At 34.4% G+C, this 27,487-nt stretch overlaps 1 pseudogene; it reads left to right on the top strand.

Annotated features, from left to right (window-relative positions):
- The first annotated feature begins 871 nt into the window (after positions 1 to 871).
- On the top strand, positions 872 to 27,487 carry LOC145588877 (GABA transporter 1-like; annotated as a pseudogene).

Raw genomic sequence — 27,487 nt, 5'->3', positions numbered from 1 at the left:
GTATATACCAAAAAAAGTACATGCCAGAAACAAAAGAGATACCTTAACAGATCTCCTAACCCCAACAGAACAAGCAACTCTGCAACAGCAGACCCACAAGCAATGCAATCAGCAAGCCTGTAACCCGGGAAAAGCACAAATTTAAACCGGGGACAAATAAACTCCAAAAGCAGTGGAAATAGAAGCTGTTCTCTTAAAATACAATTCGGCAAACCATACAGCTAATATGCAACAGATCAATTTAGAACAAATAATCAATAAGCTCTTGGAATCTATACGCCATAATCAAAGCAGAGGCAAAATAGCTATCACCCACACAAACAATCTAGATCAAATTACGGGTAAACTGTCTCAATTTATTAATAATAATTTCATAAATTCAAAGTCCTATTTGTCAGAGATTCAAAATTTACTGAATTGAAATTATTTTTACTGAATATTATTTTTTGGGTTTTTCTAAGCTATGCCCCTAAGGTAGTCGAGTTTCTAAGATGTACCCATGTTTTTTCAAATTTCTAAGTTGAGCCTCTCAACTATGAATGGTACTGTCCTTGGGATTTCCACGTCACCTAAAGTTAAATATAAATTTAATAAAAAGATGGTAAAAGCTAAGGAAATGATAGGAGAAAGAAATTTTAGCCACCGCAACCCTAATAACGAAAATCGAAGCCACGAAATCACACTCTCAATTAACTTTTGAACAACTAATAAGGGTACATTTTAGTATTGATAAGCAGTTGAAGGGCACGACTTAAAAACTTGAAAAAGCATGGGAACACCTTAGAAACTTGACTACCTTAGGAATATAGCTTAGAAAAACTCTTATTCTTTTAAGGTGAAGTGAACAGGGCCTAAAGGTGTTTAAATTATAATTGTGACAGGATCATGGTTACATTGTAGCTACCATCTAACAACATCAACAGTTGCACCTCCATTGTTGAGTATTCCATATGCATTTTCCTTTCTAGGCTGGAGTGGTGGTCTCTTCTGCCTTTCAACAGGAGCATTGGTCACCTTTTACTCCTACACGCTCTTGTCGTTGGTCCTTGAACACCATGCTCAATTAGGCTGTCGTCAGCTTCATTTTCGGGCTATGGCTCATGATATTCTAGGTATGTTTACAACTCTATACCAGAAACTAATCACGAATCAAGTGATTCTTATAAATACGTCCTAGTAACAATGGAGCAAAATGCTAGTTATAAAACCGGAACATAATATAAAACTATTATCTTTGTTCAATTTTAGTTGTTACAATCCTAATTTAAATTTCAATATAAAAAAATATTTAATTCTAACGCAAGACATGTGCAAGCCCATAATTTGAACTTGATCTTGTAGGCCCAAGTTGGGGAAAGTATTTTGTGGGTCCAATTCAACTTGCAGTGTGCTATGGTTCAGTTGTTGCTGCTTGTCTTCTAGGTGGGCAATGTATCAAGGTTTGTTAGTTTTTCCTTAAAGAAGTGGTAAAGAATTATAAGATTATGAGAAATTAAACAACCTAATAAAAATACAAGTATACTTTTAGTGCATGTTTGGGAACGATTTGCCCAATTGGTGTTAAAAAGTAAATAAATTACTAAAATAGTGTTCACTTAAAAATATTTCTCAAATTAGTGTCCATATAGGTTCGGAAATTACAAAGCTATGAATTAAAAATTAATGGCTAATACAATCCAAATATATGCGTATACCATCGAATTCTTTATTTTTAACGCTTACGGTATCTTGACTAGAGTATGGATTATGAATACAAAGTAAAATAAATGTTTAAAATTTTCTAGCATTTTTGTTTTGGATATAACCTTGTCAAAAAAACGTATATATAACATGATGCATTATTTAATTGGATTTAAATCATCAAGGCACTGAATCACCATTCTTGAGAATAACTGCTACTCCCTCCGTATTTAAATACTTGCTCCATTTCTATTTTTGCACTATTTTTTTGACCTGCTTTGACTAATGTTTGTAATTTATACATAAGAAAAAATATAGTCTTGTGGGTATTTGTTGGAATCGTTTCGATGAATAGATTATTAATTTTCAATTGTTAGAATTTATACTTATTAATAATTAAAAATATTATTAATCTAGCATTGGCATGCGTGCCCAAGAAAAATGGAGCAAGTTAAGTATTTAAAAACAGAGGGAGTAGTTCTACAATGCAATATCAATTTGGAGATAGTATTACTTTATTACAAAATAACTCAAAACATGTCATACTAGCTAAATAAAAAAACACAATATAGTATCATTTTTTATCACCCTCAATTCCTCATTAGAATAATATATATCATTTTTTATCACACAATATATTCAATTGCAAAGTCTAATTCACCTACCTTAAGTCGAATAATTTTTCATAATTAGGTTAAATTTAACCAATTTACATTATTCCGTTAAACTTTAATCTACTTTTTATGTAAGCTCACATAAATTTCAGTTGAATTTTAATTAGAAAAGAAGAAAAACACACCTAATTATAGTGATGTCAAAGATTGACTATGCTTCCTTCCCGATAGCATCTACCATCAACGTCTATAACAATAGTAAATTTTAACCTAAGAGAACTAGTTTTGCCCGTCAAAGAAAAAAAGAGAACTAGTTTAGAGACTCTAATTTTTAATTATATTTAGACTTTTAAAACGAAGCAATATTAACTCCTAACTTTGTAATTTCCAAACCTACATGAACACTAGTTTGAGAAATATTTTTAAGTGAACACTATTTTAATAATTTATTTATTTATTAACACCAATTTGGCAAATCGTTCCATGTTTGGTATGAATATTAAAAAGGAAACAGAATGGAAACTAAGGCTAGATTTATGCCTAGTTGAGTGGATTTTTGAACAAGACTCTAGCAATAATTTGAACAAAGAGTAGTTGTTTGGTATGCACATGAATTGGAATCGCATATATTATTGAATTTAAGATATTGTTACTAATTTTATTTTTTGTTAAGTTGAAGAGAATTTACCCTTAACTTGAAAGAACATAAGTAAAATAAGTTTTAATTAGCAAAAATATTAGGTTGAACACAAATGATCTATTTTAATGAAAATAATAATTTTGTTTCAGTAAAATTATTTAAATTCAGTAAATATCAAGTGAATTAGACATGACCTAAATTTAAAACTATGGGTCTTTCTTTTTTTTTTTGTGAGTTTGCCCCATTTGGTTCACCGAGCTTAGCTCCGACTACATCTAGATCTGATCCGTGTTGCACACCTGACTTATGGTGGATGAGTTTCCCAACAAGAGTTTTTAGCATTTGGTGAGGCTCGAACTCGAGATCTCCCTTAAGGCTTAAGTAACATCAAGCTGCTTACTACGTGAGTCAACTCTTGTTGGTTAAAACTATAGATCACTTGTTAGGAATGATGAATAAAAGGAGGAGAGAAAAGCCCACTAGTATGGCCCAAGTGATGTTCGACCCTAAAATAATTGGTAGTTATAAGAGCATTAGCCCAGTTTAGCTTTAAATAACTTATAAAAGGTAAATTTAGTTGTTACATTTCTACTTCAAATTTACATTAGGAATAATATAATTCTTATCTGAATAAAGACCGTATTAATTATCTTACTTAACATATTTGATAATGTAGGCTATCTACTTATTAACAAATCCAGATGGAGAGATGAAGCTCAGAGATTTTGTTATAGTATTTGGCGGACTAATGCTAATTTTAGCTCAAATGCCGTCATTTCACTCACTAAGGCATATCAACTTAACTTCACTCATCTTGTGCCTTGCATATAGTGCTTGTACTACTGCTGCTTCCATTTACGTAGGTAAATGACTTACGGTAATACTATATGCAATTCTTAAGGTTGTATGTTCGTATACTTTGTAATACATAAGTACTAAACACAGTTTTACTTTAGTATTAAATAATTTAAAAATTTATGACAAATTCCTGTGCTGATCAATGTTAAAAATATTTGATTTGTACTTGTTAGAGCAAAAATAGAAACACGTCAACAAAACCGTACCCCGTGAAGGATAAGAGTACCTTAGGTGTATGCCAATAAAGATTAATGATCTGAGGAATGAGGAGATGGAAGGGTGGTGAATCCCTCCATCTCCCCCCCATGTGATGGGGGTTCGATTCCTCATAGCCCCCTTTCCTGTGATAGGAAGGGGGCCCCCTCCCCGTAGTTTACCGTGCAAAAAAAAAAAAAAAAAAAAAAGATTATTGATCTTTGAATTAGTGGTCTTGCTAGTCTATGAATAATTTAAGACTATCAAAGCAATATAGATTAAGGGCCTGTTCACTTCACTTTAATTTCAGTTTAGTTTAGTTCAGTTCAACTCCAATCAGTTCAATGCAGCTCCATATTTCCTTCTCTTATAAAATATTAATTTCAGCTCATTTCACTTCAATTCGGTAAATGTGAACAAACTTTAAAAGACGGAGATATTTGATCCATTTAAATTAGAATACAAATACAAGTAGGAAGTTTTGGAGAAACAAACGACCATTGAATTAGATCCAAGAAGGAAAAGTTATCTCCATGATTAAAAAAAAAAAAAAAAAAAAAAAAAAAAAAAAAAAAATGATAACTCCGAGAGATTAAAGCATACTAATGATATTGCCATCGCACACTAATCTAGGCTGCTACACCTACAATGCTAAGTTCTACTGTAAGAACTGAGAAAGGCTAAAGTATATGTAAAATGCAAGTTTGATTGCTTGTTTGATCAGATGTTCCAAATTCTTTTACTTCATTATGCTTTATAGAAGTCTTGGATTGGATGACTGTTATATGTAATGACTGTTATTTGAAAATTTTGCTTTTAATCCAATTGGCAGACTTCTTTCTTTCTTTGGGCTGTTCAACTTTATAACTGGGCGTCGTTTACTCTATGGATTATGGTCTATTCCCTATTGTTTATTTGGGTTGTATGGTCTTAATATTTGGCTTTATTGACACCAATGTCCATGGAATGGGCCTGGAGCCCTGGACCCTTTAAGTCATCAACTAAAAATTATGAGTCTAATAGTACGCAGTATTAAATATCTAACGGTGCTTTTTCTGTGTGGCTAGGATTTCGATCAAGGGTTACTTATTTTACGGTTATTTAGTCGGTTAGTGCGTTTCGCCGGGTTTACTTATTCAAGAATTATTTATTTAGAGGTTACTCAATCGGTCAAGGATAACTTATTCAGGGATTATTGAGTCGGTTAGCACGTTTTCTATGTGAGAGTAACCCCTGACCGACCGAGTAATCCCTGAATAAGTAATCCCTGGCCAGGTAACCCCTGCTTGACCAAGTAACCCTAGAATAAGTAATTCAGGTTACACGTTGTGACCAGCCACATATAAAATTGGTGAATCTCTAATGTCACATACTAGACATTTTTTTTTTTTTTGTAAATTTTTATTTTATTTATTTATTTTTTGCATTTTCCGTAAAATTAAGTGACCAATATTTGGAAATTGGAATTTAATCAATCATCAATATTTATAGCCATGATTGAAGTTCTTAAAGCTTCTAAGTTTTGTTTCTAGAACTTTGATGCTAAATGTTTGTTATTTCATGTAGGAATAAATAATAATGCATCCGAAGAATCAAAAACTGTTAGATTTCGGGAAAACTCCTCAATCTGGAGTGTGTACCATTGATCATAATATATAGAGTTACAATCCTAGTCCTAATCTCGTTAGGAATCTAGTAAGATAAGTATACAAAATATATCAAAAATATATACAAAATATCCTAGCTCTGCGACAAATATTATCGTAAACTATAATATCTATCACACCCCCGCAGTCGTAGCGGGAGGAGGTCGTACGCTAAGACTGGACCTAAATTCCAGAAATAATTCTCGTGGTAGGCCTTTAGTGAAAATGTCCGCAAACTGATATCTAGTAGGAACATGTAAAACCCGTACTTCCCCCAAAGCAACCTTTTCTCGAACAAAATGAATATCCATCTCCACATGTTTGGTGCGTTGGTGTTGTACCGGGTTTCCAGAAAGGTAGATAGCACTGACATTATCACAATAAACTATAGTAGCCTGCCGTAGAGGACAATGTAACTCAAGTAATAAATTACGAAGCCAACACGCCTCAGAGACAACATTTGCGACGCCTCGATATTCTGCTTCTGCACTCGATTTAGACAAAGTATGTTGACGCTTAGATGACCAGGACACGAGGTTGTCCCCAAGGAAACAACAATAGCCCGAAGTAGAACGCCGGGTATCGGGACAACCTCCCCAGTCAGCGTCAGTGTAAGTAATCAATCGATGAGAAACAGTAGGATATAGATGTAAGCCGTGATCAATGGTACCCTGAACATAACGCAGAATGTGTTTCAATGCCTCATAATGAGGTTCCCGTGGATCATGCATAAATAGACACACATGTTGTACCGCATAAGAAATATCTGGCCTGGTAAATGTGAGATACTGAAGAGCACCTGCTAAACTGCGATACAAAGTAGGATCCCGAAAAGGCGGTCCTTCATCTGCACTAAGTTTGGACTTAGTGTCAACTGGAGTAGCTGCAGGCTTACAAGAGGCCATACCTGCCCGCTCTAAAATCTCCTGTGCATACTTTCCCTGTGAAAGTAACATATAAGAGGGTTTGCGGGTCACAGCAATCCCCAAAAAATAACTCAAAGAACCCAAGTCAGTCATAGGGAACTCAGTTTGCAACTGAGAAATAATTCCTGTACGCAACCTGTCAGATGAGGTAGCTAAAATAATATCATCAACATATAAGAGCAAATATGCCATATCATCACCCTGCCGGAAAGTAAAAAGAGAGTTGTCACTTTTGGAAATGACAAAACCCAATTTAACGAGAAAGTTTGCAAAGCGTTGGTACCAAGCTCTGGGAGCTTGTTTCAAACCATAGAGAGCCCTGCGGAGCCGACAAACATGAGTAGGAGCCCTCCGATCAACAAAACCCGGAGGTTGATGCATGTAAACAGTTTCCTGCAAATCACCATGTAAAAAGGCATTTTTGACATCTAGTTGATGTATCGACCACTTTTTAGCCAAAGCTAAACTGAGAACAGTGCGAATAGTGGCCGGTTTTACTACCGGACTGAAAGTCTCATCACAATCCACACCAATTTCCTGTGACCTGCCATCACATACAAGACGAGCTTTGTGCCTCTCAAGCTCACCATTAGATTTGTATTTATGCTTAAAAAGCCACATACAATTAACAACATTCACCCCCGTAGGCCTAGGTACCAACTCCCATGTCCCTGTTTTAATTAAAGCACTATATTCATCATTCATCGTCGCTTTCCAATTATGGTCATTTAAAGCTTGCTTATAGGACTTTGGAAGAGGTGATTTTTGATGTGGGGGTCCCGAATTGTGAATGGTGAGGTTACAATATTTCGGGTTGGGTTTATAGATGCCCCGTTGACTACGGGTGACACGGGGTGAGGGAGGTGGTGGCCGGGTTGGTTGTAGCGGGGGAACACCACGCAAAGGTGGCGGTGAGTAGGGAGGTGGAGGTGCGACTGGGCTGCTGGCCGTGTGGGGTGATGGCAGTGGGGTCCGCGGTGTGTGTGCAGCATGGGCAGGGGTGGCGCAGCCATGCTGCGGTGTGAGTTGTGAGGGAGTACGGGTAGGTGTAGCAGTAGGGGAGTTGGGTGGATGAGTGACACTAACTGGGCTTGCTGCTGGGCCTTGTTGAGAATGGGCTTGGGGTGAATAATGGCGCAAGTAAAAGTGTGTCAGTATGGGTGAATTCTCATCAAATCCCAAGAACTCATAATCTTTTAGTGTATATTGCTCCAAGTTTTTAAAGGGGAAGGTCGACTCATCAAAAGTAACGTGGCGAGAAATGATGATTTTGCGGGTTGCAAGGTCAAGACATTTATAACCACGGTGATTAGTAGGGTATCCCAAAAAAACACAAGGAGTGGATCTAGGGGCAAGTTTATGAGGAGCTGTAGTAGATAGATTAGGGAAACATAGACAACCGAAAACCCGTAAGTGGTCATAAGAGGGGTTTTTATGAAACAAAGCCTGAGCCGGGGTCATTTGCTTAAGAGATTTAGTGGGTAAAATATTTGCAAGATAAGTGGCCGTCTCTAGAGCATGTGACCAATAGGAAGGGGGCAATGAGGCATGAAATAAGAGTGTGCGTTTGATATTATTTATGGTCCGAATCATACGTTCGGCTTTCCCGTTTTGAGAGGACGTGTGGGGACAAGAGAATCTAAAAACCATACCATTGTCAAGGCAAAATTTTTTGAATGGGTCATTATCAAATTCGCGACCGTGATCGCTTTGGAATGATTTAACAGGACGTTCAAATTGAGTTTGCACATATTGTCTAAAGTGAAGAAAAGATTGGTAGGCTTGAGATTTATAAGCTAGGGGTATGGCCCACACAAAATGAGTAAAATCATCAAGAAGCACTAAATAGTATTTATGACCATTAATACTTTTAATAGGAGATGTCCATAAATCAGCATGAATAATATCAAAAGCAGAAAAAGTATTATTATTTGAATCATAAAATGGAAGTCTAACATGTTTCCCTATCTGACATGAATTGCAAAAAGTGGAGTCATGCTCCTTATTACAAGTAATGAAATTATTGCTCCTAAGAAAATTTAAAGAAGAAGCCCCGGGGTGTCCTAAACGATCATGCCATGGGGTGACTGCAGTGAGAGTGGTGGCTAGGCAAGTGCTTGGTGAGCTTGAGGTGACTGGATAGAGCTCTCCGGTGCTATTGCATCTCGTTATTACCCTCCCCGTGAGAAGATCCTTCACAGTAAAACCATTAGGGTCAAATTCTATGGACACCTTATTATCAAAAGTAAATTTACGGACAGAAATTAAATTCTTAATAATTTGAGGTGCAAGAAGAACATTTTTAAGGTTAAGGGAATTATTATTAGGGAGGGTGGTATGACCATAACCGGTAATTGGAATGCGGTGACCATTGCCTGCTAAAATATGATTATTAGCGCTTAAATTAAAAAGGGGTAGAAGTGTACCTGCATTATTTGTCATATGAGACGTAGCTCCGGAGTCCATGTACCATCCGTTGTCCGGATTTTGGAGATACATGGAAGAGTAAGCACTATTGAACTCCGTGGGAGTCATTGGTGGACCATATTGGGGCTGACCGATGGTGAAGGCCTGCTGAGAGTATAAGCCACGTGGTGGAGCTGAATTGGGCCGACCCTGATAGACCCCATTGGTTGGGAATGGAGCAGGTGGTATAGCCCAACCTTGAGGCTGCCAAGAGTATTGATGAGGATTGGGCCAAGGGGGCTGCTGGGCCCATGATTGCCCATTAAAAGAAGCCCCATTATTTGGCAATTGATTCTGCTGTTGTTGTTGGGAATTATTAGAGGACTTGGTGTTGTTGCTATTCCCACGACCCTTTCCTCGTCCCTTTCCTCCGCCGCCTTTTCCACCACTTGTGCGACCCCCACGACCACTGCCGCCTCTGCCACTAGAGCCACGGCCAGGCTGAGATGAAGTCTGTGATTGTGATGGGTCCGAGTCTTGTTGTGCGACAAAGGATGATTGCTGCGATTGACCTTGGTCATTGGCTCGACGCGATTCTTCGAGAAGAAGACGAGACCTGGCAGTATTGAAGGAGGGTAATGGGTCGGTTTGCTGAATCATAGTCGCCACCGTATCAAAATCGGTGTTTGTGAGGCCGGAAACTAGACGAATAACCATCTTTTGCTCCGAAACGGGTTGATCAATATTTGCTAATTGATCGGATAAGCTTTTAAGCTGTTGACAATAAGCAGTAATATTGGAGAAATTGCTAAGATGAAGAATATTAAATTGATTCTCAAGATAAACGGCCCTCGTATTTTTATTATCCTGAAAAATCTCTTTAATACGATTCCAAATTTCTTGAGCTGTCGATTTGCGAGACAAAATCGTTACAAGAAGGTCGGATGAGATTGTGCCATAAATCCACTGCTTTACAATTGCATCAAGACGCGTCCACAAAGAGTCCGAAACATCCGACGGACGAGACACACTAGAATCAATGCGATCTAACACATTGTAAGCACATGCATGGTTCTCAAATAACTCCACCCAATTGGAGTATTGGACTTTCTCAAAGTCAAGAACAAGAGGAATTGCGTTTTTAATGTTGTTCACTGCCAAGGCGGGGTGAAACTCCGAAAATGGTGGCGGAGGTGGTGGAGGAGTGGGTTGATCGTCCTTGGCCATGACACTTCAATAAAGAACAGAAAACTCACCAGCAAACAATAAAGAACAAGAAAAGTTAATTACTAATTACTATGTAGCCGAAATCTGGGAAACAAAGTAGAAAATTAAAGAAATTGCGGAAGAAAAACGTGATGAAGGCAGGTCCCAAATAAACCAAAAACCAATAATAATTGGAAAAAAAAAAAATTGAGATCTAAAACCTAAGCTGTGATACCAGGTTAGATTTCGGGAAAACTCCTCAATCTGGAGTGTGTACCATTGATCATAATATATAGAGTTACAATCCTAGTCCTAATGTCGTTAGGAATCTAGTAAGATAAGTATACAAAATATATCAAAAATATATACAAAATATTCTAGCTCTGCGACAAATATTATCGTAAACTATAATATCTATCAAAAACAGATTACTCACTAGTTGGAAACACAAAGAATCGCATATATGGTGTTTTTTTAGTGCTATTGCAATCATCACAACAACCTTTGGAAATGGAATGATTCCTGAAATTCAGGTTTTACATATTCTTATTAATTTATTTAACTCTTGTTTGCACGCAAACTCACTCTATTTCTTTCTTAAGAATCATGGAGGATGTGTCATGAATATATGATATATGACATATGACATATATCAATCAATTATTAATGTTCGTTTTTATAATAACAAAAACACTACACATGATTTTTCTTATTTTTAGCAATGTTATGACTTAATCTTTATATGTTGCTTCTAACTTTAAACTATCAATCAACAATCAATATGAAATAAAGGATATAATGCCTGAGTACTCATTATATAATTTTATTGGAAATTGGTTTGTGTAGCTTTTAAGACTCTGCAATTAAAAAAGCTAAAACTAGATAGATGGAATTTTAATAGTATAATAGAAAATTTGTCAATTGCAGTCATTAAAGTTTGTATTTTGCAAATCCCAACCATTTAAAAAAAAAAAAAAAATTGCAAATTGCATCTCAAAAGTTCTTAGTTATAAAAACGAGGAACTTACAATAATTTTTTTGTCAATTCTGAGCTCAATTTGGACCTTAAGAACTAAAATGGCCGCTAAAACCTTAACAGAACATTTTTCTACACACAAATCAATGAAAAAAATTGAATTAGGTTGCAATTACAATTTATAACAACTTTTGGGTTGCAATTTGCAATTTTTTTTTATTTTTAAATGGCTGCAATTTGAAAAATACTAACTTTAAATAGATGCAATTTACAAATTTTCCTAATATAAAATAACACATTATTTCTTTTTCTTTTCCTTTTTTTTTTTTTTTTTTTTTTTAGGAAAAATAACACGTTATTACTTCATCCCACATAAATGAATACTAAAATAAAAATAAAAGAGGAAAACAGTGAAACTTTTATTAATTTGTGTATGATTCTTCAAATTTAATGCTTGTACTATGCGTCATATATAAGTACTTACTTAGTTTAACATAACTAATTATGTTTTTTAAACTCACTAATTGATTGTTGTTTTAAATAATTTTAGGCAACAATAATACCACCGGTGAAGGAGAAGATGTTCAAAGGACTAATTCTTTGTTACACCATAGTATGAGAAACCATATTCTGTGTAGCCGTGTCCGGTTATTGGGCATTTGGGAACAAATCTCACGGCCAAATTTTGAGCAACTTTGTCGTGAATGGTAACCCTTTGTTACCTAGGTGGTTCGTTATCATGACAATTACTTACGTGTCAACTAGCCGTTTTTGGAGTGGTAAGAACTCCTCTCAACTCCAATCCAATCCACTAATTTATATATACAAAATATCTAATACAACCGTTGTAAATCAGGATGATCAAATTACATAATAGTATTCAAATTATAAATAAAATACAAATATGTTGTTGTAGGTATACATGCAACCCACAAATGAAGTGCTAGAGAACCTATTGAGTGATCCAAAAAGCCACCCGTTCTCTCAACGGAATGTGATCCCTAGGGTTGTATCAAGGTTCATATTTGTCGCCTCAGCAACCTTTCTAGCAGCAGTATTACCATTTTTTGGAGATATAATGGGAATTATAGGAGCTTTCGGGTTTCTTCCACTCGACTTTGCTTTGCCTGTTATATTCTATAACATCACATTTAGGCCTTCAATGCGTTCCTTCATCTTTTGGGCAAACTTAGCCGTAATGAGTCTTTTATTCGTCTTGGTTGTGGTTGGATACGCGGCTGCTATTAGGGAATGTAAATTTTTTTAGATTATTTCCTCATTTATGATCGAATTTTGGCCTTATAACATGCAATGGATGACCAATTAGATTACAAAAGTACATATTTATAATTAAGACTTTAACTATTGGCTTTTTTTCTCATGTGATACATGTTAGAATGTAAGGACATGATACCATTAGAATATTTGAGCATGGAGGTTTCCGCTCAACATATGATGTAAATAATATAGCAAATTAATATAATCTTTTGAGTTCCTTGATTTTGAATTATATATTAGAAGTTTGTTTAAATTTGGGAAAATTTGCAAATTGCAGTCATTTAAAAAATTAAATTTGTAATTTGCAGCTTAAAAGTTGTTATAAATTTTAAATTGCAACCTTTTTTCATCTATTTGCGTGTTGAAAATATTTGGTAAAGGTTTTAGAAACCATATTAGCTCTTAAGGGACCAAATTGAGCTCGGAATTGACAAAAATTAACGTAAGTGCCTCGTTTTTACAGCAAAAAATAGTTGCGCATAAATCGATACATTTTTGTTACGCAAACCGAGACACTTATGTTATTGTTTTGCTAATTACGAGCTTAATTCGAACCCTTAAAGGCTAATATGGCCCCTAAAACCTTAATTGAATATTTTTCGACACAATTTAGTTGATATAAGCAAGTGCATAGACATAATTTAGTTCATGTGACCTATACCAGGTGCTTTAGTTTTGGAATAATTGATCTATGTGATTTGTGTAGAATTTTTATTGTAAATATTTTTGATTAGCAAATAATTGTATTTCTTAATATTGGTTAATTTAATTCAATTAAAAAAATCAGATTAAAAATAAGCATTGTGATGATTGCTCTGATACCATGCTAAAAATAGGTAGCCAAACATTATTCTAGTCATTCTTTTTATACATGTATATACACTAGTATATAGAGTAGAAAACTATTCCCCTGTCCCAAGAAATGGTCACTCATTTTTTATAAGCCCATCATACTTTAATCATCACGCTTCCTTATATTACAAAATCAAACTCACTAATTATGTACACATTCATCTTCCTTATTGGTACATCTATTGACATTTTTACAATAAGTATATTGTATTGTAAATATATTATTTTAAAATAGTTTTTGAAAATAAATACTCCGTCCATCCCAATTAATTGTATATCTTTTTTTTGACACATATATGATTTTGGTGATAATTTATACTCCCTCCGTCCCTTTTTCACATTCCTATTTGTAAAATTACATGGGAATTAAGAAATTTGGAATAAAATAAAGAACCATAAAACAAAGTACAATGGGAATTACAAGACATTAATTAATGTCTTTGAATAAAACAAAGATAGAATAATATTTAATGCTGCACATGACATCAATCCTTTGAAAAGAAAAAGGACCAATAACATTTTTTGGTGGAAAAAATAAGGACCAATCATATTCGTCTAAATTGGTGCACATGGATTCTGAAAATAAGAGTGAGAAAATAATAGTGAGAATTAGAAAATAAGAGTGGGAAAATAGAGAAAGCATTAATTACAAAATAGAAAAATAGGGATAATTTGGGATATTTGGTAAAAATTTACTTACTAAAAAAGGAAAGTAGGAATGTAATTTTGAAATACCCAAAAAGGAAATCAGGAATGTAAAAAAGGGACGGAGGGAATAATGTAGTTATTAATAAATAATACTACCTCCGTTAACAGTTATTTGCAACAAAAGGAGTATGTGCGGACTCCTAGGCAAAACTTCTTAAACATGATTATTGAAAGTTATGGACATGTATTTAACTACTAATCAATTATAAAAAAATTAAAATTAAAATTAAAATTAAAAAAAAAAAAGCAATTACAATTAAACTATGGCTGCCCAGAACCACCACCACACGCCAGCTAGAACCACCACCCATGCCAACCAAAACCCACAAACCACCACCCACGCCATCCACAAATCACCGAAACTACCCACAAACCACCAAAATCCACCTTTGAACCACGAGAACCACCCAAAAACCACTAGATCTAAAACCCAAAAATCAAACCCACCCACGAATTAGCCACCGGAAAAACAATAACACCCACGAAATAACCACCCATGAACCACCAACACCCACGAAATAACCACTAACACCCACGAAATAACCACCCACGAACCACCAACACCCACAAACGACCAACACCCACGAAAAAATTCCAAATCTACCGAACCCACTTACAAACCACCCTCACAAACCACCAACAACCACCCATGAACCAAAAGAGAGATGAGAAAGATAATCTAAAGTAGAAATAATGGATGAGAAATGAAGGAGGTGAGAAATGAAGATGGAGGATAGAGATTGTGGGGAGATGGATGAATCAGATATTTTTTGGGGAAAAAATTTAGATAATTACATTAGATTAGAGTTATAATAATTTGTAATTATGTGTAGTATTATGGGTTAATAATTTTTAAATGAGGGTATTTTGGTCATTTTATTAGAAAAAAGTTACTACATTAGGAAAGTAATAATTTTTTTGCAAATAATAAGTAGCATCCCTTTTTGGTAAATGTTGCAAATAACTGTTAACCGAGGTAGTATGTAATTTTGATAAATTCACTACTACATTTTAGGACTACAGTGTCCAAATTCATTGCAACAGAGCACTAACTCTGTCACAATAGACCTAATGTAATGGCTCTAGATCACTGCTTCACTAGCTTTATATCTAATGCAACAACAATGTGATAGTTGGATGTAGCATTAGAACGAATTACAATGAATAATCAATGAAGGTCGCACATGATTATTTTCAGTATTCGTTAGTGGAGATGGTTGGATCTTAACGGTACCGCTTGGTGACCCGCAAGCTAAGGGAGCAAACATGAACTTTCCTCGGGGTTAGCTGGAAGAAATTAAACCACTCCTGGATGCTTAAGAAGATATTTTGAGATTTATAAGGAGAAAAGTGGAAAGTAGATTTTTTTTTTTTTTTTTTTTTTTGTTTTTTTAAAGTTTGACAACAAAAGTGGAATATTATAGGATTCAACTTTCGTAATTGTTGAAGAATAGAACTTTGAAGTATCAGTTTGTATCACCACATGTAAGTGTCCCACATTGGTTAAAAAAGAGAGAGTTAATCACTTTATAAGACTAAGAGGCTACTCCTGCTATTATCATATATGGTTTTGGGATGAAACCTTCTTGGACTTGCTTTTGAAGTAGACTTACTCTCTCTAGGTTGTGGGTGCAGCCCAGACCCGTATTTAACATGGTATCAGAGTCAGGTTCACGATATGGGACCATAAATGGTTAAAGTTCACTGGATCAAGAGTAGGTTCATGTGAGGTGGAGTGAAGAAGCACTCTAACCAAGCTTAAAATTCTTTAATACTTTAAATAATCACATGAAACAAAGTTAAAAAGGGATCTTACATGTTAAAAAGGGATCTTACATGTAACTGGCAGTGTTGCTCAAGAGATATTTAACATTAAGAGAGGTTATTTGCTTATTTAATCAACAAATGAGCAAATAATATTTTTACTCATTTGTTGGTTTAATGAGTAAATAACCCTGGGTGTACCGTATACCCGGGTGTACATAATAGGCTCTCGATATAAGGGGACTTATGGAGAAATTGGGTGAAAAAAGGAGAAAAAATGATTAAAAATGGGTCATTTAATGTCTCTTATTCAATGCAATAATTCGACAAGAGGTAGTTTTTTACAACATTAGTTGTTTTATAAGGTAATTTCTTATAACATCTATACTTTAAAGGGTAATTTCTTACAATAATTTTTTATAAGATATTTTTTCACAAAAATTGACTAGTATAAGGTATTTATTCACAAAAGGTCCTAATAATTTAATCTATATATATATATATATATATATATATATATATATATATAAAGGAGAGTTTTTTCTCGAGTTTTTAGAGAGCCAAGTAGGATTTAATTTTCTTAGTGCGCCATGTAGGAGTTTAAATTTTAGTACTAGCCAAAATTAAATAAGAGATTATTAAAATCTTTTATAATTAAATAATTCAAACGCAACATAAGCAAAATTGGCGAATGAGATTTTTAAATTTAAATTAATTAAATATAAAATATTATCTTTTGATATTAGGAATTTTATCTAAATATATAACCAATTTTAACACATAAATTAAAATATATATATATATATATATTTTTAAAAATTCAAACAAACTATACATTACACGGGTTCATCCAATAATAATAATAATAAAGACACTAAATCTTACCGAGATAGTGGAGTACACAATAAGCTTTTACTCTATGCGTGTTGTTCCTAGACCCTAATTCGCTGACCAAACAATAAGACATTTATAAAAATCATCTAAGGGGCTAATTCATTCAAAGCTAATTGATTTATGACACTTTTTTTTTTTTTTTTAACCTATTTATGACATATCTATCTATATCTATATTTATACTTAGTATTTAAAAACTATAACAAAGAAACTAAAAAAGACACATGTCCCCATCCATTCTATTACACTTCTCTAACCATAGTGTCACATGTCATCTTACACTATTAATTTTATATTACACCATTTTTTTGTAATTCTTTTTATTAAACTTATACTTCATCTTTCATACACACTTCATCTCTTCATCTTCATCTCTCCCCTTTAATTCAACATTTTCTTATTCTCTCCTTAATTTTAGCCCTTCCACCTTTTATATAAGCCTCTTTTTCGATTAAAGTTCCAAAATTTTAATTTCTTTAATCATGTTTCCGATTACATATTATATCCTATAATGACTTACTGATATTTCCTCATTTATCTCTCAATACAATTTTATATGAATAACCCGTATATTGCACGGACCAGAAGGCTAGAAGGCACTGATATTTTAATGTAAGGAGAATTACGTTGCACACATGTCAACAAAGTCAGTAGACTTTGAAATCCATTATAACAACTTTAAAAAGATGAATTTTAGTACATTTATTGAGAAAATTCAACCCAAAGAGGGCGTATTAGTTACGTACTTTGACTTGGCAAAAAAAAAAAAAAAAAGCCTCCTACAAACAATACTGCAGGTCTAAATATATAATACCTCAGCATTTGAATATCAAATGTCACAAAATTGAGTTTTAGTGACATAAGTCACATAAGTAGTAGAAAAGAACAAGTTTTATACTTCCTCCGTTTTTTAATAGTTGCAACACACACTTTTTTCACGGTATTTAAGAAATGTGGGGTTTACATGATATAATACACTTTAAAATAAGATGAGTGGTTGTTAGTAGTGTAATTTAGTGGGCCATGTGCTTTAAATAAGGGAAATAATATAGTTTTTTCCCTAAAATAACTTTTCATTTATACTGTGTTGCAAGTATTGTGATATTTCCATTTTAAGGAAGTTTTGCAAGTATTAAAAAAATGGAGGAAGTATTAATTACTTAACATTCAACAACATTACATTATCGTCATCGATTGGGATGCAACAATTTTTTTTGATCTTTTACTTATTACTACTCCCTCCGCCCCCAAAACTTCGACTCTTTTGGTTTGATTTTGCGGTTATTAAGAAACTTAAATAAAAAGAAATAAAAACATAAAGGAAAGATAAATTTACATGGAGTTTGTAAAAAAAGTAGAGTAAAAAAGTATTAAAAATACATGAAAAAGCAAAATTTTATATGGGGAAACTAATTTTGCACAAATATTGTTGTAAATTGGTGAGTATTTTAATACAAATGGATCGATCATTTTGAGACTAAAATTAGGTCAAAAGGGTCGAAGTTTTGGGGACGGAGGGAGTATATATAAACCAAAATATCCTCACGTAAAACCATTATAAAATTCTTAGCTTATCTAGGTTATCGTGTTGTCACATACTCTTCGAACTCTAATAATAATAATAATAATAATACCACCTCCGTTACATATTATTTGCAATGATTTGATATAAAGTAGAGAGGAAAAATGTCTAATCATTGCAAATAATATGTAATGGAGGTAGTAATAATAATAAATTTAGTTTAGGGCGTTTTACTATATATTAGTTTAATTCAGTTCTAAAGAATAGGGTTTGTACAGCATAGAAGGATCAATGGATTATATAGCTACAGGCAAAGAGTTCAGGTCATTTTATTTTGAATAGTTGATAAGGCTAGGTCAAGCCAGGGTCAACCTTTTGGATTCAACAATATATTAAAAAAAAAAAAAACGTATTATCTCTATTTTGTAATAATTGCAACACTTTGAGTTTTGCACTATTTATATGTTTGCTTTGACTTTATTTTTTTTTATCAATTTATAATTATATATTGCCACGTAATACTCCCCCCGTGCCCATTTGATTGTCACTTCTGTCATTTTAGGCGCCCCATAATGTTTGTCACATTTTTACAATTTCAGGTGCCACCCAACAACCCCATATGACATTAATGCCTCATTTTTTTTGTCTCTATTACCTGTGCTTCTCGAATTGCCCTTATATATATTTGCTTATGTACTTGTGCCTAATTTGATTAATGGTCTCCCTTAAAGTTTGCTACTCTGACTTATTTTTGCAACGTTCCTTTCTCTCTCTTCATTTTTGGATTTACAATTCACTCATTTTCTACACTCTTCCGCTGAAGAACCCTATTTTCTTCCTCCTCTCTCTTCAATTTGGCATTTTTGGGGCTAAAAATCGCAAGAAAAATTATGGATCGGTGCTCTACCGGTTCAAACCACTACTAAAATTCAGCTAAATTGCGACCGTTTTTTTACGACCGTCACAAAAACGGTCGCAAATTATGAAATATGCGACCGATTTTTTTGTTGTCACAATTTTGCGATCGTTTTAAAGGCCGTCGCAATTTTACGACCGTTTTTGACCAATTACACCGTTGCAAAGGTATTTGAATAATTTTTTTTAAAAAAAACATATGAAAAATAATTCAAAAAAATAAAATAAAATAATTACGACCGTCAAAAGCAGTCGCAGATTCGTTATTTGCGATCGTTTTTGGCGGTCGTAATTATTATTATTATTTTTTTATTAAAACCGGGTATAAAAGAGGTTCTCAACTCACCCTAACCCTAATTTTTCCTAAACAGCCGCTATCTCTTCTTTTCCCTTCTATCTCCTCTTCCTTTCTCTCTCTCTTCTCAAGTCACTCTTCCTCCATCTTTCCTGAAGTCCTCTTTTTCCTTCTCTTCTTTCTCACGCCCCTCCTCTCTTAGCTTCCACCTTCTTTCTCCTCCATCTTTTCTTATCTCCTAATTCTCAAACTTTCATTTTCGAAAAAATAGACAAAGTACAAAGCAACACACGAAGTTTGGTGTTTACGGTCAAGTTCGACCATAAAAACCCAAAGAGGAAGATATATTGGGAAAGGTATGTTGATTTTTCTGAAAATTTTGTTTGTTTTTGTTTATTTTCGATTTTTGTGGTTTTATTTTGTTTGTTGTTCGAATTTTCAATTTTGTTTGATTTTTTTTTATTGAATTTTGTTTGAAATTTGTTCGAATTTCTTAGATGTTGGTTGTATTTTGAGTTTTTGTTGATTTTGTTCGAATTTGTTCATTTTTTGTTCGAATTTTGTAGATTTTTGTCTGATTATGAGCTCTCGTTTATGTTCTTTGAATTTCTGTGAACTTTATGGGTTTTTTGTGGTCTAATTACTGTGAATTGTGTGGCTTTTCCATGAATTGTGTGGGTTTTTTTGAGAACCTTGTGGGCTTTTTGGATCTAATTTTTCTGGGTTTTTTACATGAATTTTGTTGTTGGTTTTTGAGTTTGATTGTGGGTTTTTTATTTTATTTTTTTGAATAATGATTGTGGGTTATTTTTAGAGTGTAATTTTTTGGATAAATTGAAAAGTTTTTTTTTGGTTTAGGGGTTGTTTTGGGTGTGCGGTGTGGTGGGTAGAGGTTTTTAAGGGTGTAGGCAGTGGTGGTTAGAAGTTGCGGTGGGTGGAGAAGTTTGGGAAGTGGTTGTGGGCGAAGTTGGGTGGTAAATGGTGGTGGTGGGGCTGGCTTGTGAAGTTCGGGGAGCACTGCAGCACTAGGTGCGTTTTTGTTTTCTTTTTTTTTTAAAAAAAATTTTTAGTGACCGCTTTAGGCCATCGGTATTTTACGGATTTGTGATCGTTTTCATTAACGGTCGCAATTAATATTATTTACGACCGTTTAACTTGCGGTCGTTGAAATTAATAAAAACGGTCGCAATTAATTCACTAGCCATTTGATTTAGGGTGTTAATGTTCACTTGATTTAGGGTTCCTTGTTCATTTGATTTAGGGTGTTTAGGGAATATTTCAAGCATCCCATATTTGAGCCCCACTGTGATCATACACTTAAGTATGGTGGCGCTCAAAGGGAAGAAAGTTAGAGCAAAAGAGTCACCAACAACTTTTATGTCTTCTATCTTGCAAGAGAGGGCGTGATCAAGCAATAACAATAATATCAAGCAACAATAACAATAATTGATACAACAAATCATCATCATTATAATAACAATCTCATCAAAGCATAATACTATTAGCAAGATCCTAGGCATGATACTAACATGATTAATAACAAATCCTAGCATCTTACTAAACAATAAAAATCAAAACTTTAACCTTAACATGATACTAACATTATAGAAGAAATAGAAAGCAACCTAAACACGATACTAGGAATCTAAATAATCTAAGCAAGCTTTCTAAAGGAGTAGAGCAATAAAACAACTTACTTTGTTGCCTCGTACCTCTTTCTATCAAAACAATATACACGTTAGTAGCTTCAAGGAAATTATTAAATCAAACAATTAAATAATTAAAATAGGGATTTGGGACCAAACCCTCAGAAGTTATCAACCTTTCACGTCTAGGGCGAAGGCAACTTCGAACTTGGTTAGGTTTGTCTAGAACTCTTGAATGCGGAATTGTGTTAGTAAAAAAGCTAGGCTAGAAAGAGGGAGAAAGAATAAGCTATTGCTCAAGAGAGAGAAGAGAATTAGAAAGATGATTGTTGATGATTAAAAACGAGGAAATACGACCCTATTTTTAGAGAAAATAGTCTCGAAATGATCAGAAAAAGATCGAATTCGATAAACTGCTTCCATCGCGGCGCGATAGGGTCCATCGTGGCGCGATGGGTCCTGTTGTTTCGCGATGGAGAACGTGTTATCTAAAATCTTTACGGAATCCTTAATTAAATTAAATTAGATTAATTAAAGTCCGTACTTATCTTTTAAAATGAGATTTAATCTTTTAAAAATACTTGTTTTATTCCAAATAAAATTCTTTATTTTTCTAAAGGATATAATTATTAATTCTAGTCCCATTAGAATTTAAGATAACCTTCTAGATTATTTTAGAGAATTAAAATTAATCCTAATTGTAGGGAATATTACAAGCATCCCACACTTGATCCCCACTGTGATCATACACTTAAGTATAGTGGCGTCCAAAGGGAAGGAAGCTAGAGCAAAAGATTTGCCAACAAGTTTTAGGAACTTGTAAACCGTTTACAAGGTGAAGGTTACACCCCTTCACGATCCACGAGATCGCTAACTTCATAGTGGTTCTGAACCATGACTGGATATTCGGGGATGAAGGTACAAATCTAACCTAAAAGAGATTGAACTTGCCCTAAAAATAGGCCTCTACTTTATTCTTCTCATATTCATGTGCGCTTTCTGACTAACATACAATCAATATATTAACCCTAAACTTGTTTATCTATGTTGGTTGAATATTAACGCACAAACAAAACTATTATTGGCGATCACTTGAATTAAAATCATATTAGCCTAAACAAGATTATTAATTATCTTATTAAGCGTGATTACAAGTATAAATTCCCTTTAATCCTGCAAGAGAGGGCGTGATCAAGCAATAACAATAATACATCAAGCAACATAATAACAACAATCATCATCACAATAATATTCTCATCTCATGAAAGCATAATAATAATAGCAAGATCCTAGGCATGATACTAACAAGATTAATAACAAATCTTAGCATGTCACTAAACATTAAAGATCAAAGCTTTATCCCTAACATGATAGAAGACATAGGGAGCAACCTAAACATGATATTAGAAAGCAACAAAAGCAATAAAGGAATCCTAACATGATACTAGGAATTAATATAATCTAAGCATGATTTTTATATAGTAAATAATCGAATAACAATAATATCAAGCAATAAGAACAATAATTGATATAACAAATCATCATCATCATAATAACAATCTCATCAAAGCATAATATTATTAGCAAGATCCTAGGCATGATACTAACATGATTAATAACAAATCCTAGCATGTCACTAAACAATAAAGATCAAAGCTTTAACCCTAACATGATACTAACAGTATAGAAGAAATAGAAAGCAACCTAAACACGATACTAGGAATCTAAATAATCTAAGCAAGCGTTCTAAAGGAGTAGAGCAATAAAACAACTTACTTTGTTGCCTCGTACCTCTTTCTATCAAAACAATACACACGTTAGTAGCTTCAAGGAAAGTATTAAATCAAACAATTAAATAATTGAAATAGGGATTTGGGACCAAACCCTTAGAAATTATCAACCTTTCACGTCTAGGGCGAAGGCAACTTCGAACTTGGCTAGGTGTGTCTAGAACTCTTGAATGCGGTATTGTGTTAGTAAAAAAGCTAGGCTAGAAATAGGGAGAAAGGATAAGCTATTGCTCAAGAGAGAGAAGAGAATTAGAAAGATGATTGTTGATGATTGAAAATGAGGAAATATGACCCTATTTATAGAGAAAATAGTCTTGAAACGATCAGAAAAAGATCGAATTCGATTCGGAGTAAAACTGCTTCCATCGCGGCGCAACAGGGTCCATCGTGACGCGATGGATCCAATCCTTAATCTAATTAAACTAGATTAATTTAAGTCCGTACTTATCTTTTAAAATGAGATTTAATCTTTTAAAAACACTTGTTTTGCTCCAAATAAAATTCTTTATTTACTAAAGGATATAATTATTAATCCTAATCTCACTAGAATTTAAGATAACCTTCTAGATTATTTTAGTGAATTAAAATCAATCCTAATAACTTTAGAAATAATAATTAATGGGCCCTCCACTTGATCATTGGGCCGTATATAAAACTCATTTCAGATCCAATTTAGTATTTTGGCCATAACTTTCTCATTATTCATCGGAATTGGGCTTATAATATATCGTTGGAAAGCTCTTTTAAGCCCAATCCAACCACACTATTATTGGACCTTTATCATGGACCAAACTAAACTGGACTGGACATTTCCCATAAATAAAGTAAGAAAAGAAATATTTTTGAAAACAGAAAGAAGTATTTTTTATTAAAACGACCACATCATAAGACTTTTCACATTTCAGCTTGTTCGATAATCAAATGACGTGAGAGATATTCATCACTGGGTTTGGTTTTTGGGGAGACACAATTAGGTGTCTACAATTATTCACTTGATTTAGGGTTCATTGTTAATTTGATTTAGGGTGTTACTGTTCACTTGATTTAGGGTTCACTTTTCATTTGATTTAATGTTCACTGTTCATTTGATTTAGGGTTTCAGTTATGATATGACCTAGGGGTTCACTATATTTATTGTCAAGCTTATAAAATGATTTTTCTTGTTTGAATGTTTCATGGATGAAATAGAAATAAAGGATCCATGTATTTACTTGTCAAAAGTGATTGTTTGTCATTGTGAATAGTCATGTGAATGTGAATGGCTGCTTGGTTTTTTATCTTTTCCTATCCAGTGTTCCAATGTAAATTAGGATTTTCAGTGTTTGTTTAAATGTTTTTTTTTCAGGCTGCCTGTGATAATGAGTGAGTCCCCTAGTTCAGAAGAATCACACTCTTATCACACCCACAGCTGTGAAATGAATAGAAATCAGAAGGCTGGTAGGGATGAGGTTGATAAACCATCCAAATCTCCAGCCAAACTTCCAGTGATGAATCATATTTATATAAAGTTCTTATGCACATTTATGTTAGTTTTTATACCTTTATCTTAATCTTTTGGGTCGATTTTTGGGTCGTAATAGCATAAGTCATCATATGTTGCTCTATTACACTTCGTTTGTATTTTTCTTAATGTTTCAGGTGATTTCATAGTTATTTGGACACTTTCGAAGGATATTTAGAGTTGATTCGGATGATAGTTGAACGGAAGCCAACGGATTATGTTATTGATTGAAGATTCTATGCGTTGGGTTTCGGTAAGTCTAACTCACTGCGGGACAAAACCTGACCCCCAAGACTCGCTCACAATTAATATAACTAAATGACATAAATAATAAGAAAGAGAGAAAAGACGATCTTACCCTTGTCGCGTGCTTCGCTCACACCCGAAGCTCTTACTTCAAATCCAAGTCTTGCAAGTGCAGAGACCTCCTACGATATCCACCCGTAACTCGACCCGATCGGTCTCTTACTCGGAGTTTAGCCGAGTCAGACCAAAACATTACTCGAGTATTATATGAACTTAAAGGTTTTCTCTCAAGTAGAGATGCCTTTTTGAGTTCCTACTCAAGTGAACAATCCCAAGGTATGCCTTGGCTATTTATAAGAAGTGCTTCCTTGTGAATTCATCTCATCTTTCAATGTGGGACTTTTTCTAAAAAAGATCCCACATGGAAAGAATGTTGAATTCAATTCCTAGTTAAATAAACCAAGGAATCACTAAGTAACAAGTGTCACATGGTTAGGTGAGGACAACTTCCTCACTTGCACCCCAAAGCAACTCACATCCATTGTGAGCTAACCATGTGGCACCCAACCTTGAGCCCTAAGATGGGTTCGGTTAGGCCGCCATCCTTCCGCCTGCGTCCATGACCCGTCACCCGAGTCCACGGCCCATTGCCACATGGCACTGCTAACGTGGCGCGCTGGCACGCTGCCACATGGCGTGCTGCCACACGAGCTGCCACGTGGCGCGCTTCTATTTGGCGTGCTTCCTTAGCCTTTCGCATGGCTAGGGTTTTTACTTGTTACTTGAAGCCTTTTCCCGTCTTGCCAATTCCTAAATTTTAGCTCGACTTTTGAGATTCGGTTCCGATACTCAAAGCTCGGAATCCGGGGTCTTTGTTCATAATACTCGAGTGACTCATTAATTCCTTTCGGATTAATTTGTCGTGTTGGATCGTTAGTTGCTTGGGTGTGACTCGTAGGGTTCTGTCAAGATTAAGCTATAATATTAATTATACATTAATATTACTGATCGGAAGCGGCCTCCAACTAGGCCTTTCGATCACTTGACCTCAATGAATAATTAGTTTTCTAATAATTTCGAACCCTCTATCGGAATAATACACTTGTTCGAAGGACATCAGTCCTATCACTATGCTCGTAGACGTTGATTTTTATTGGTGTGTAAATGGACATAACATCCTCAAGAAGTCACTATGTGCCAATCTAGATTGAATTTAAGTGAAACGAAGCAAAACACTAATGAACGATGAGGTGAAAAAGGACCCTTGTGCACTGTTTCAGCCATAACGTGAGTTTTACAGATTGGATTGAGGTGATTCAAGTAGGGATGGAAACTAGACTTAAATAGCTTTCCAATGATAGGTCGCATGCCTTCATACAATTCCTAGATCGTAAGTTACAGCCACTCGAAATCAGTCTTGCAAATCTGCCAATCAAGCGCCCACCCATCGGGCGATGAAACTACCGCACACACGAGCCCATGAAGCTGCTTGGCCCGCTGGAAATCCATCGGGTGATGGTAGAACACCAACTTCGTCGCAAACCTTGATCACTAGAACATCGGCCACCCATCAGGCGTTGGGTTTGGCGTGCAGAACATCGTGCAAATTACCTCCATCGGTTTTGATTCTCCAAGCGACCAATCAAAGGTTTGTTATTTTTATTTCCTTATTTCTTTTATTTATTTTATTTTATGTAGGATTAGGCTTAATATAAATACTTGAGAGGATTTTATTTTTTTTCCTCTAATGCTTTATTTTCTAGATTAAACGCTTCTTTAGTTTTTTTTTTCTCTCCATTATTGTTGAACCCTAGTTTGTTATTCTCCATTAATTCAATCATTGAGGTATTTGATTTATTCTTTCGTTCTTTATTTTATTAATTATGAATTTAAGTTTATTTATCTCTTTTGTTTTGTTTATTTCAATTATGAGTGAGTAGTCGTTTTCTAGGGCTAAGTGAGGGAAGCCATGTTTATACCTTGATTATTTGTGCTTAATTATTTATAATTTATGGATTAGGGTTTGAATAATTCCAATTGATTTGTTCTTTATTGTTTGATTCATGTAATTGGCCAATATCATGAGTTGATTATTTAGCTAATAAAAATTAGAATTGAAAGATAATATTTTTAGAGGCTTAAATACAATTGGCGAATTTGATTATGTTAGCGACCGAACTACATATGTTAATTCGTAAGAGTTAATTCCTGACTGTAGGATTAATAAGTGCTTTAATTATTTGACCTAGTTTTTTATTAATGAATTGTCTGCATTTCTTGGATTGGTATAAGCATGGTGGAACGAATGTATGCCCTAAAACAACCTTATTCTAATTATTGTCATACTTTAGTTAATTGATCATCAAATCACTCTTCGTTTATTAAAATAGTTTATATAATTGGGCAAAAACTAATAAAAACTATCTCCCCGTGGGATTCGACCCATATTTTCTAAGTCTTCGCTAACAACAAACACCGTGCACTTGCGGTATAACTTTTCATTCATTATCCAGCCAAAACTCCTGCCTTGTCTCCTGTCAGAATTCCCTTGGAGCAACAAACTAGTTCACTGAATACCAGGCTGTTTGCTTCTGATTCCAGATCAAACTATACATCTGAGACATACCAGTGCACTGATCGTGATTGTGAATTAGGCAGTGGTTGTAATGAGGAGCACAATTACAGAAATGAAACTAAGAGAATCAGATTTGACATTGTCCCTGAAGGAATGCCACCTGCAAACTCTGACTATTGGCCTCATAATTGGTACAGAAGGCAAGCTAGGAAGAAGGGTCTGCTAAGATCCTATGACAATGTTGATTCTGATTTCTTATACTCCAATGATGATGATGATGATGATGGTGGTTGCTCTTCTTCTAAGATGCCTGTGTCCCTTAAAAAAGATTCTGACAATGAATCACACAGCTAA

Source organism: Chenopodium album, chromosome 17, assembly GCF_948465745.1.
Source record: "Chenopodium album chromosome 17, dcCheAlbu1.1, whole genome shotgun sequence".
Classification (NCBI taxonomy): Eukaryota; Viridiplantae; Streptophyta; class Magnoliopsida; order Caryophyllales; family Amaranthaceae; genus Chenopodium; species Chenopodium album.
Note: the sequence above shows the minus strand (reverse complement) of the source record. Positions and strands in the feature narration are given on the sequence as shown.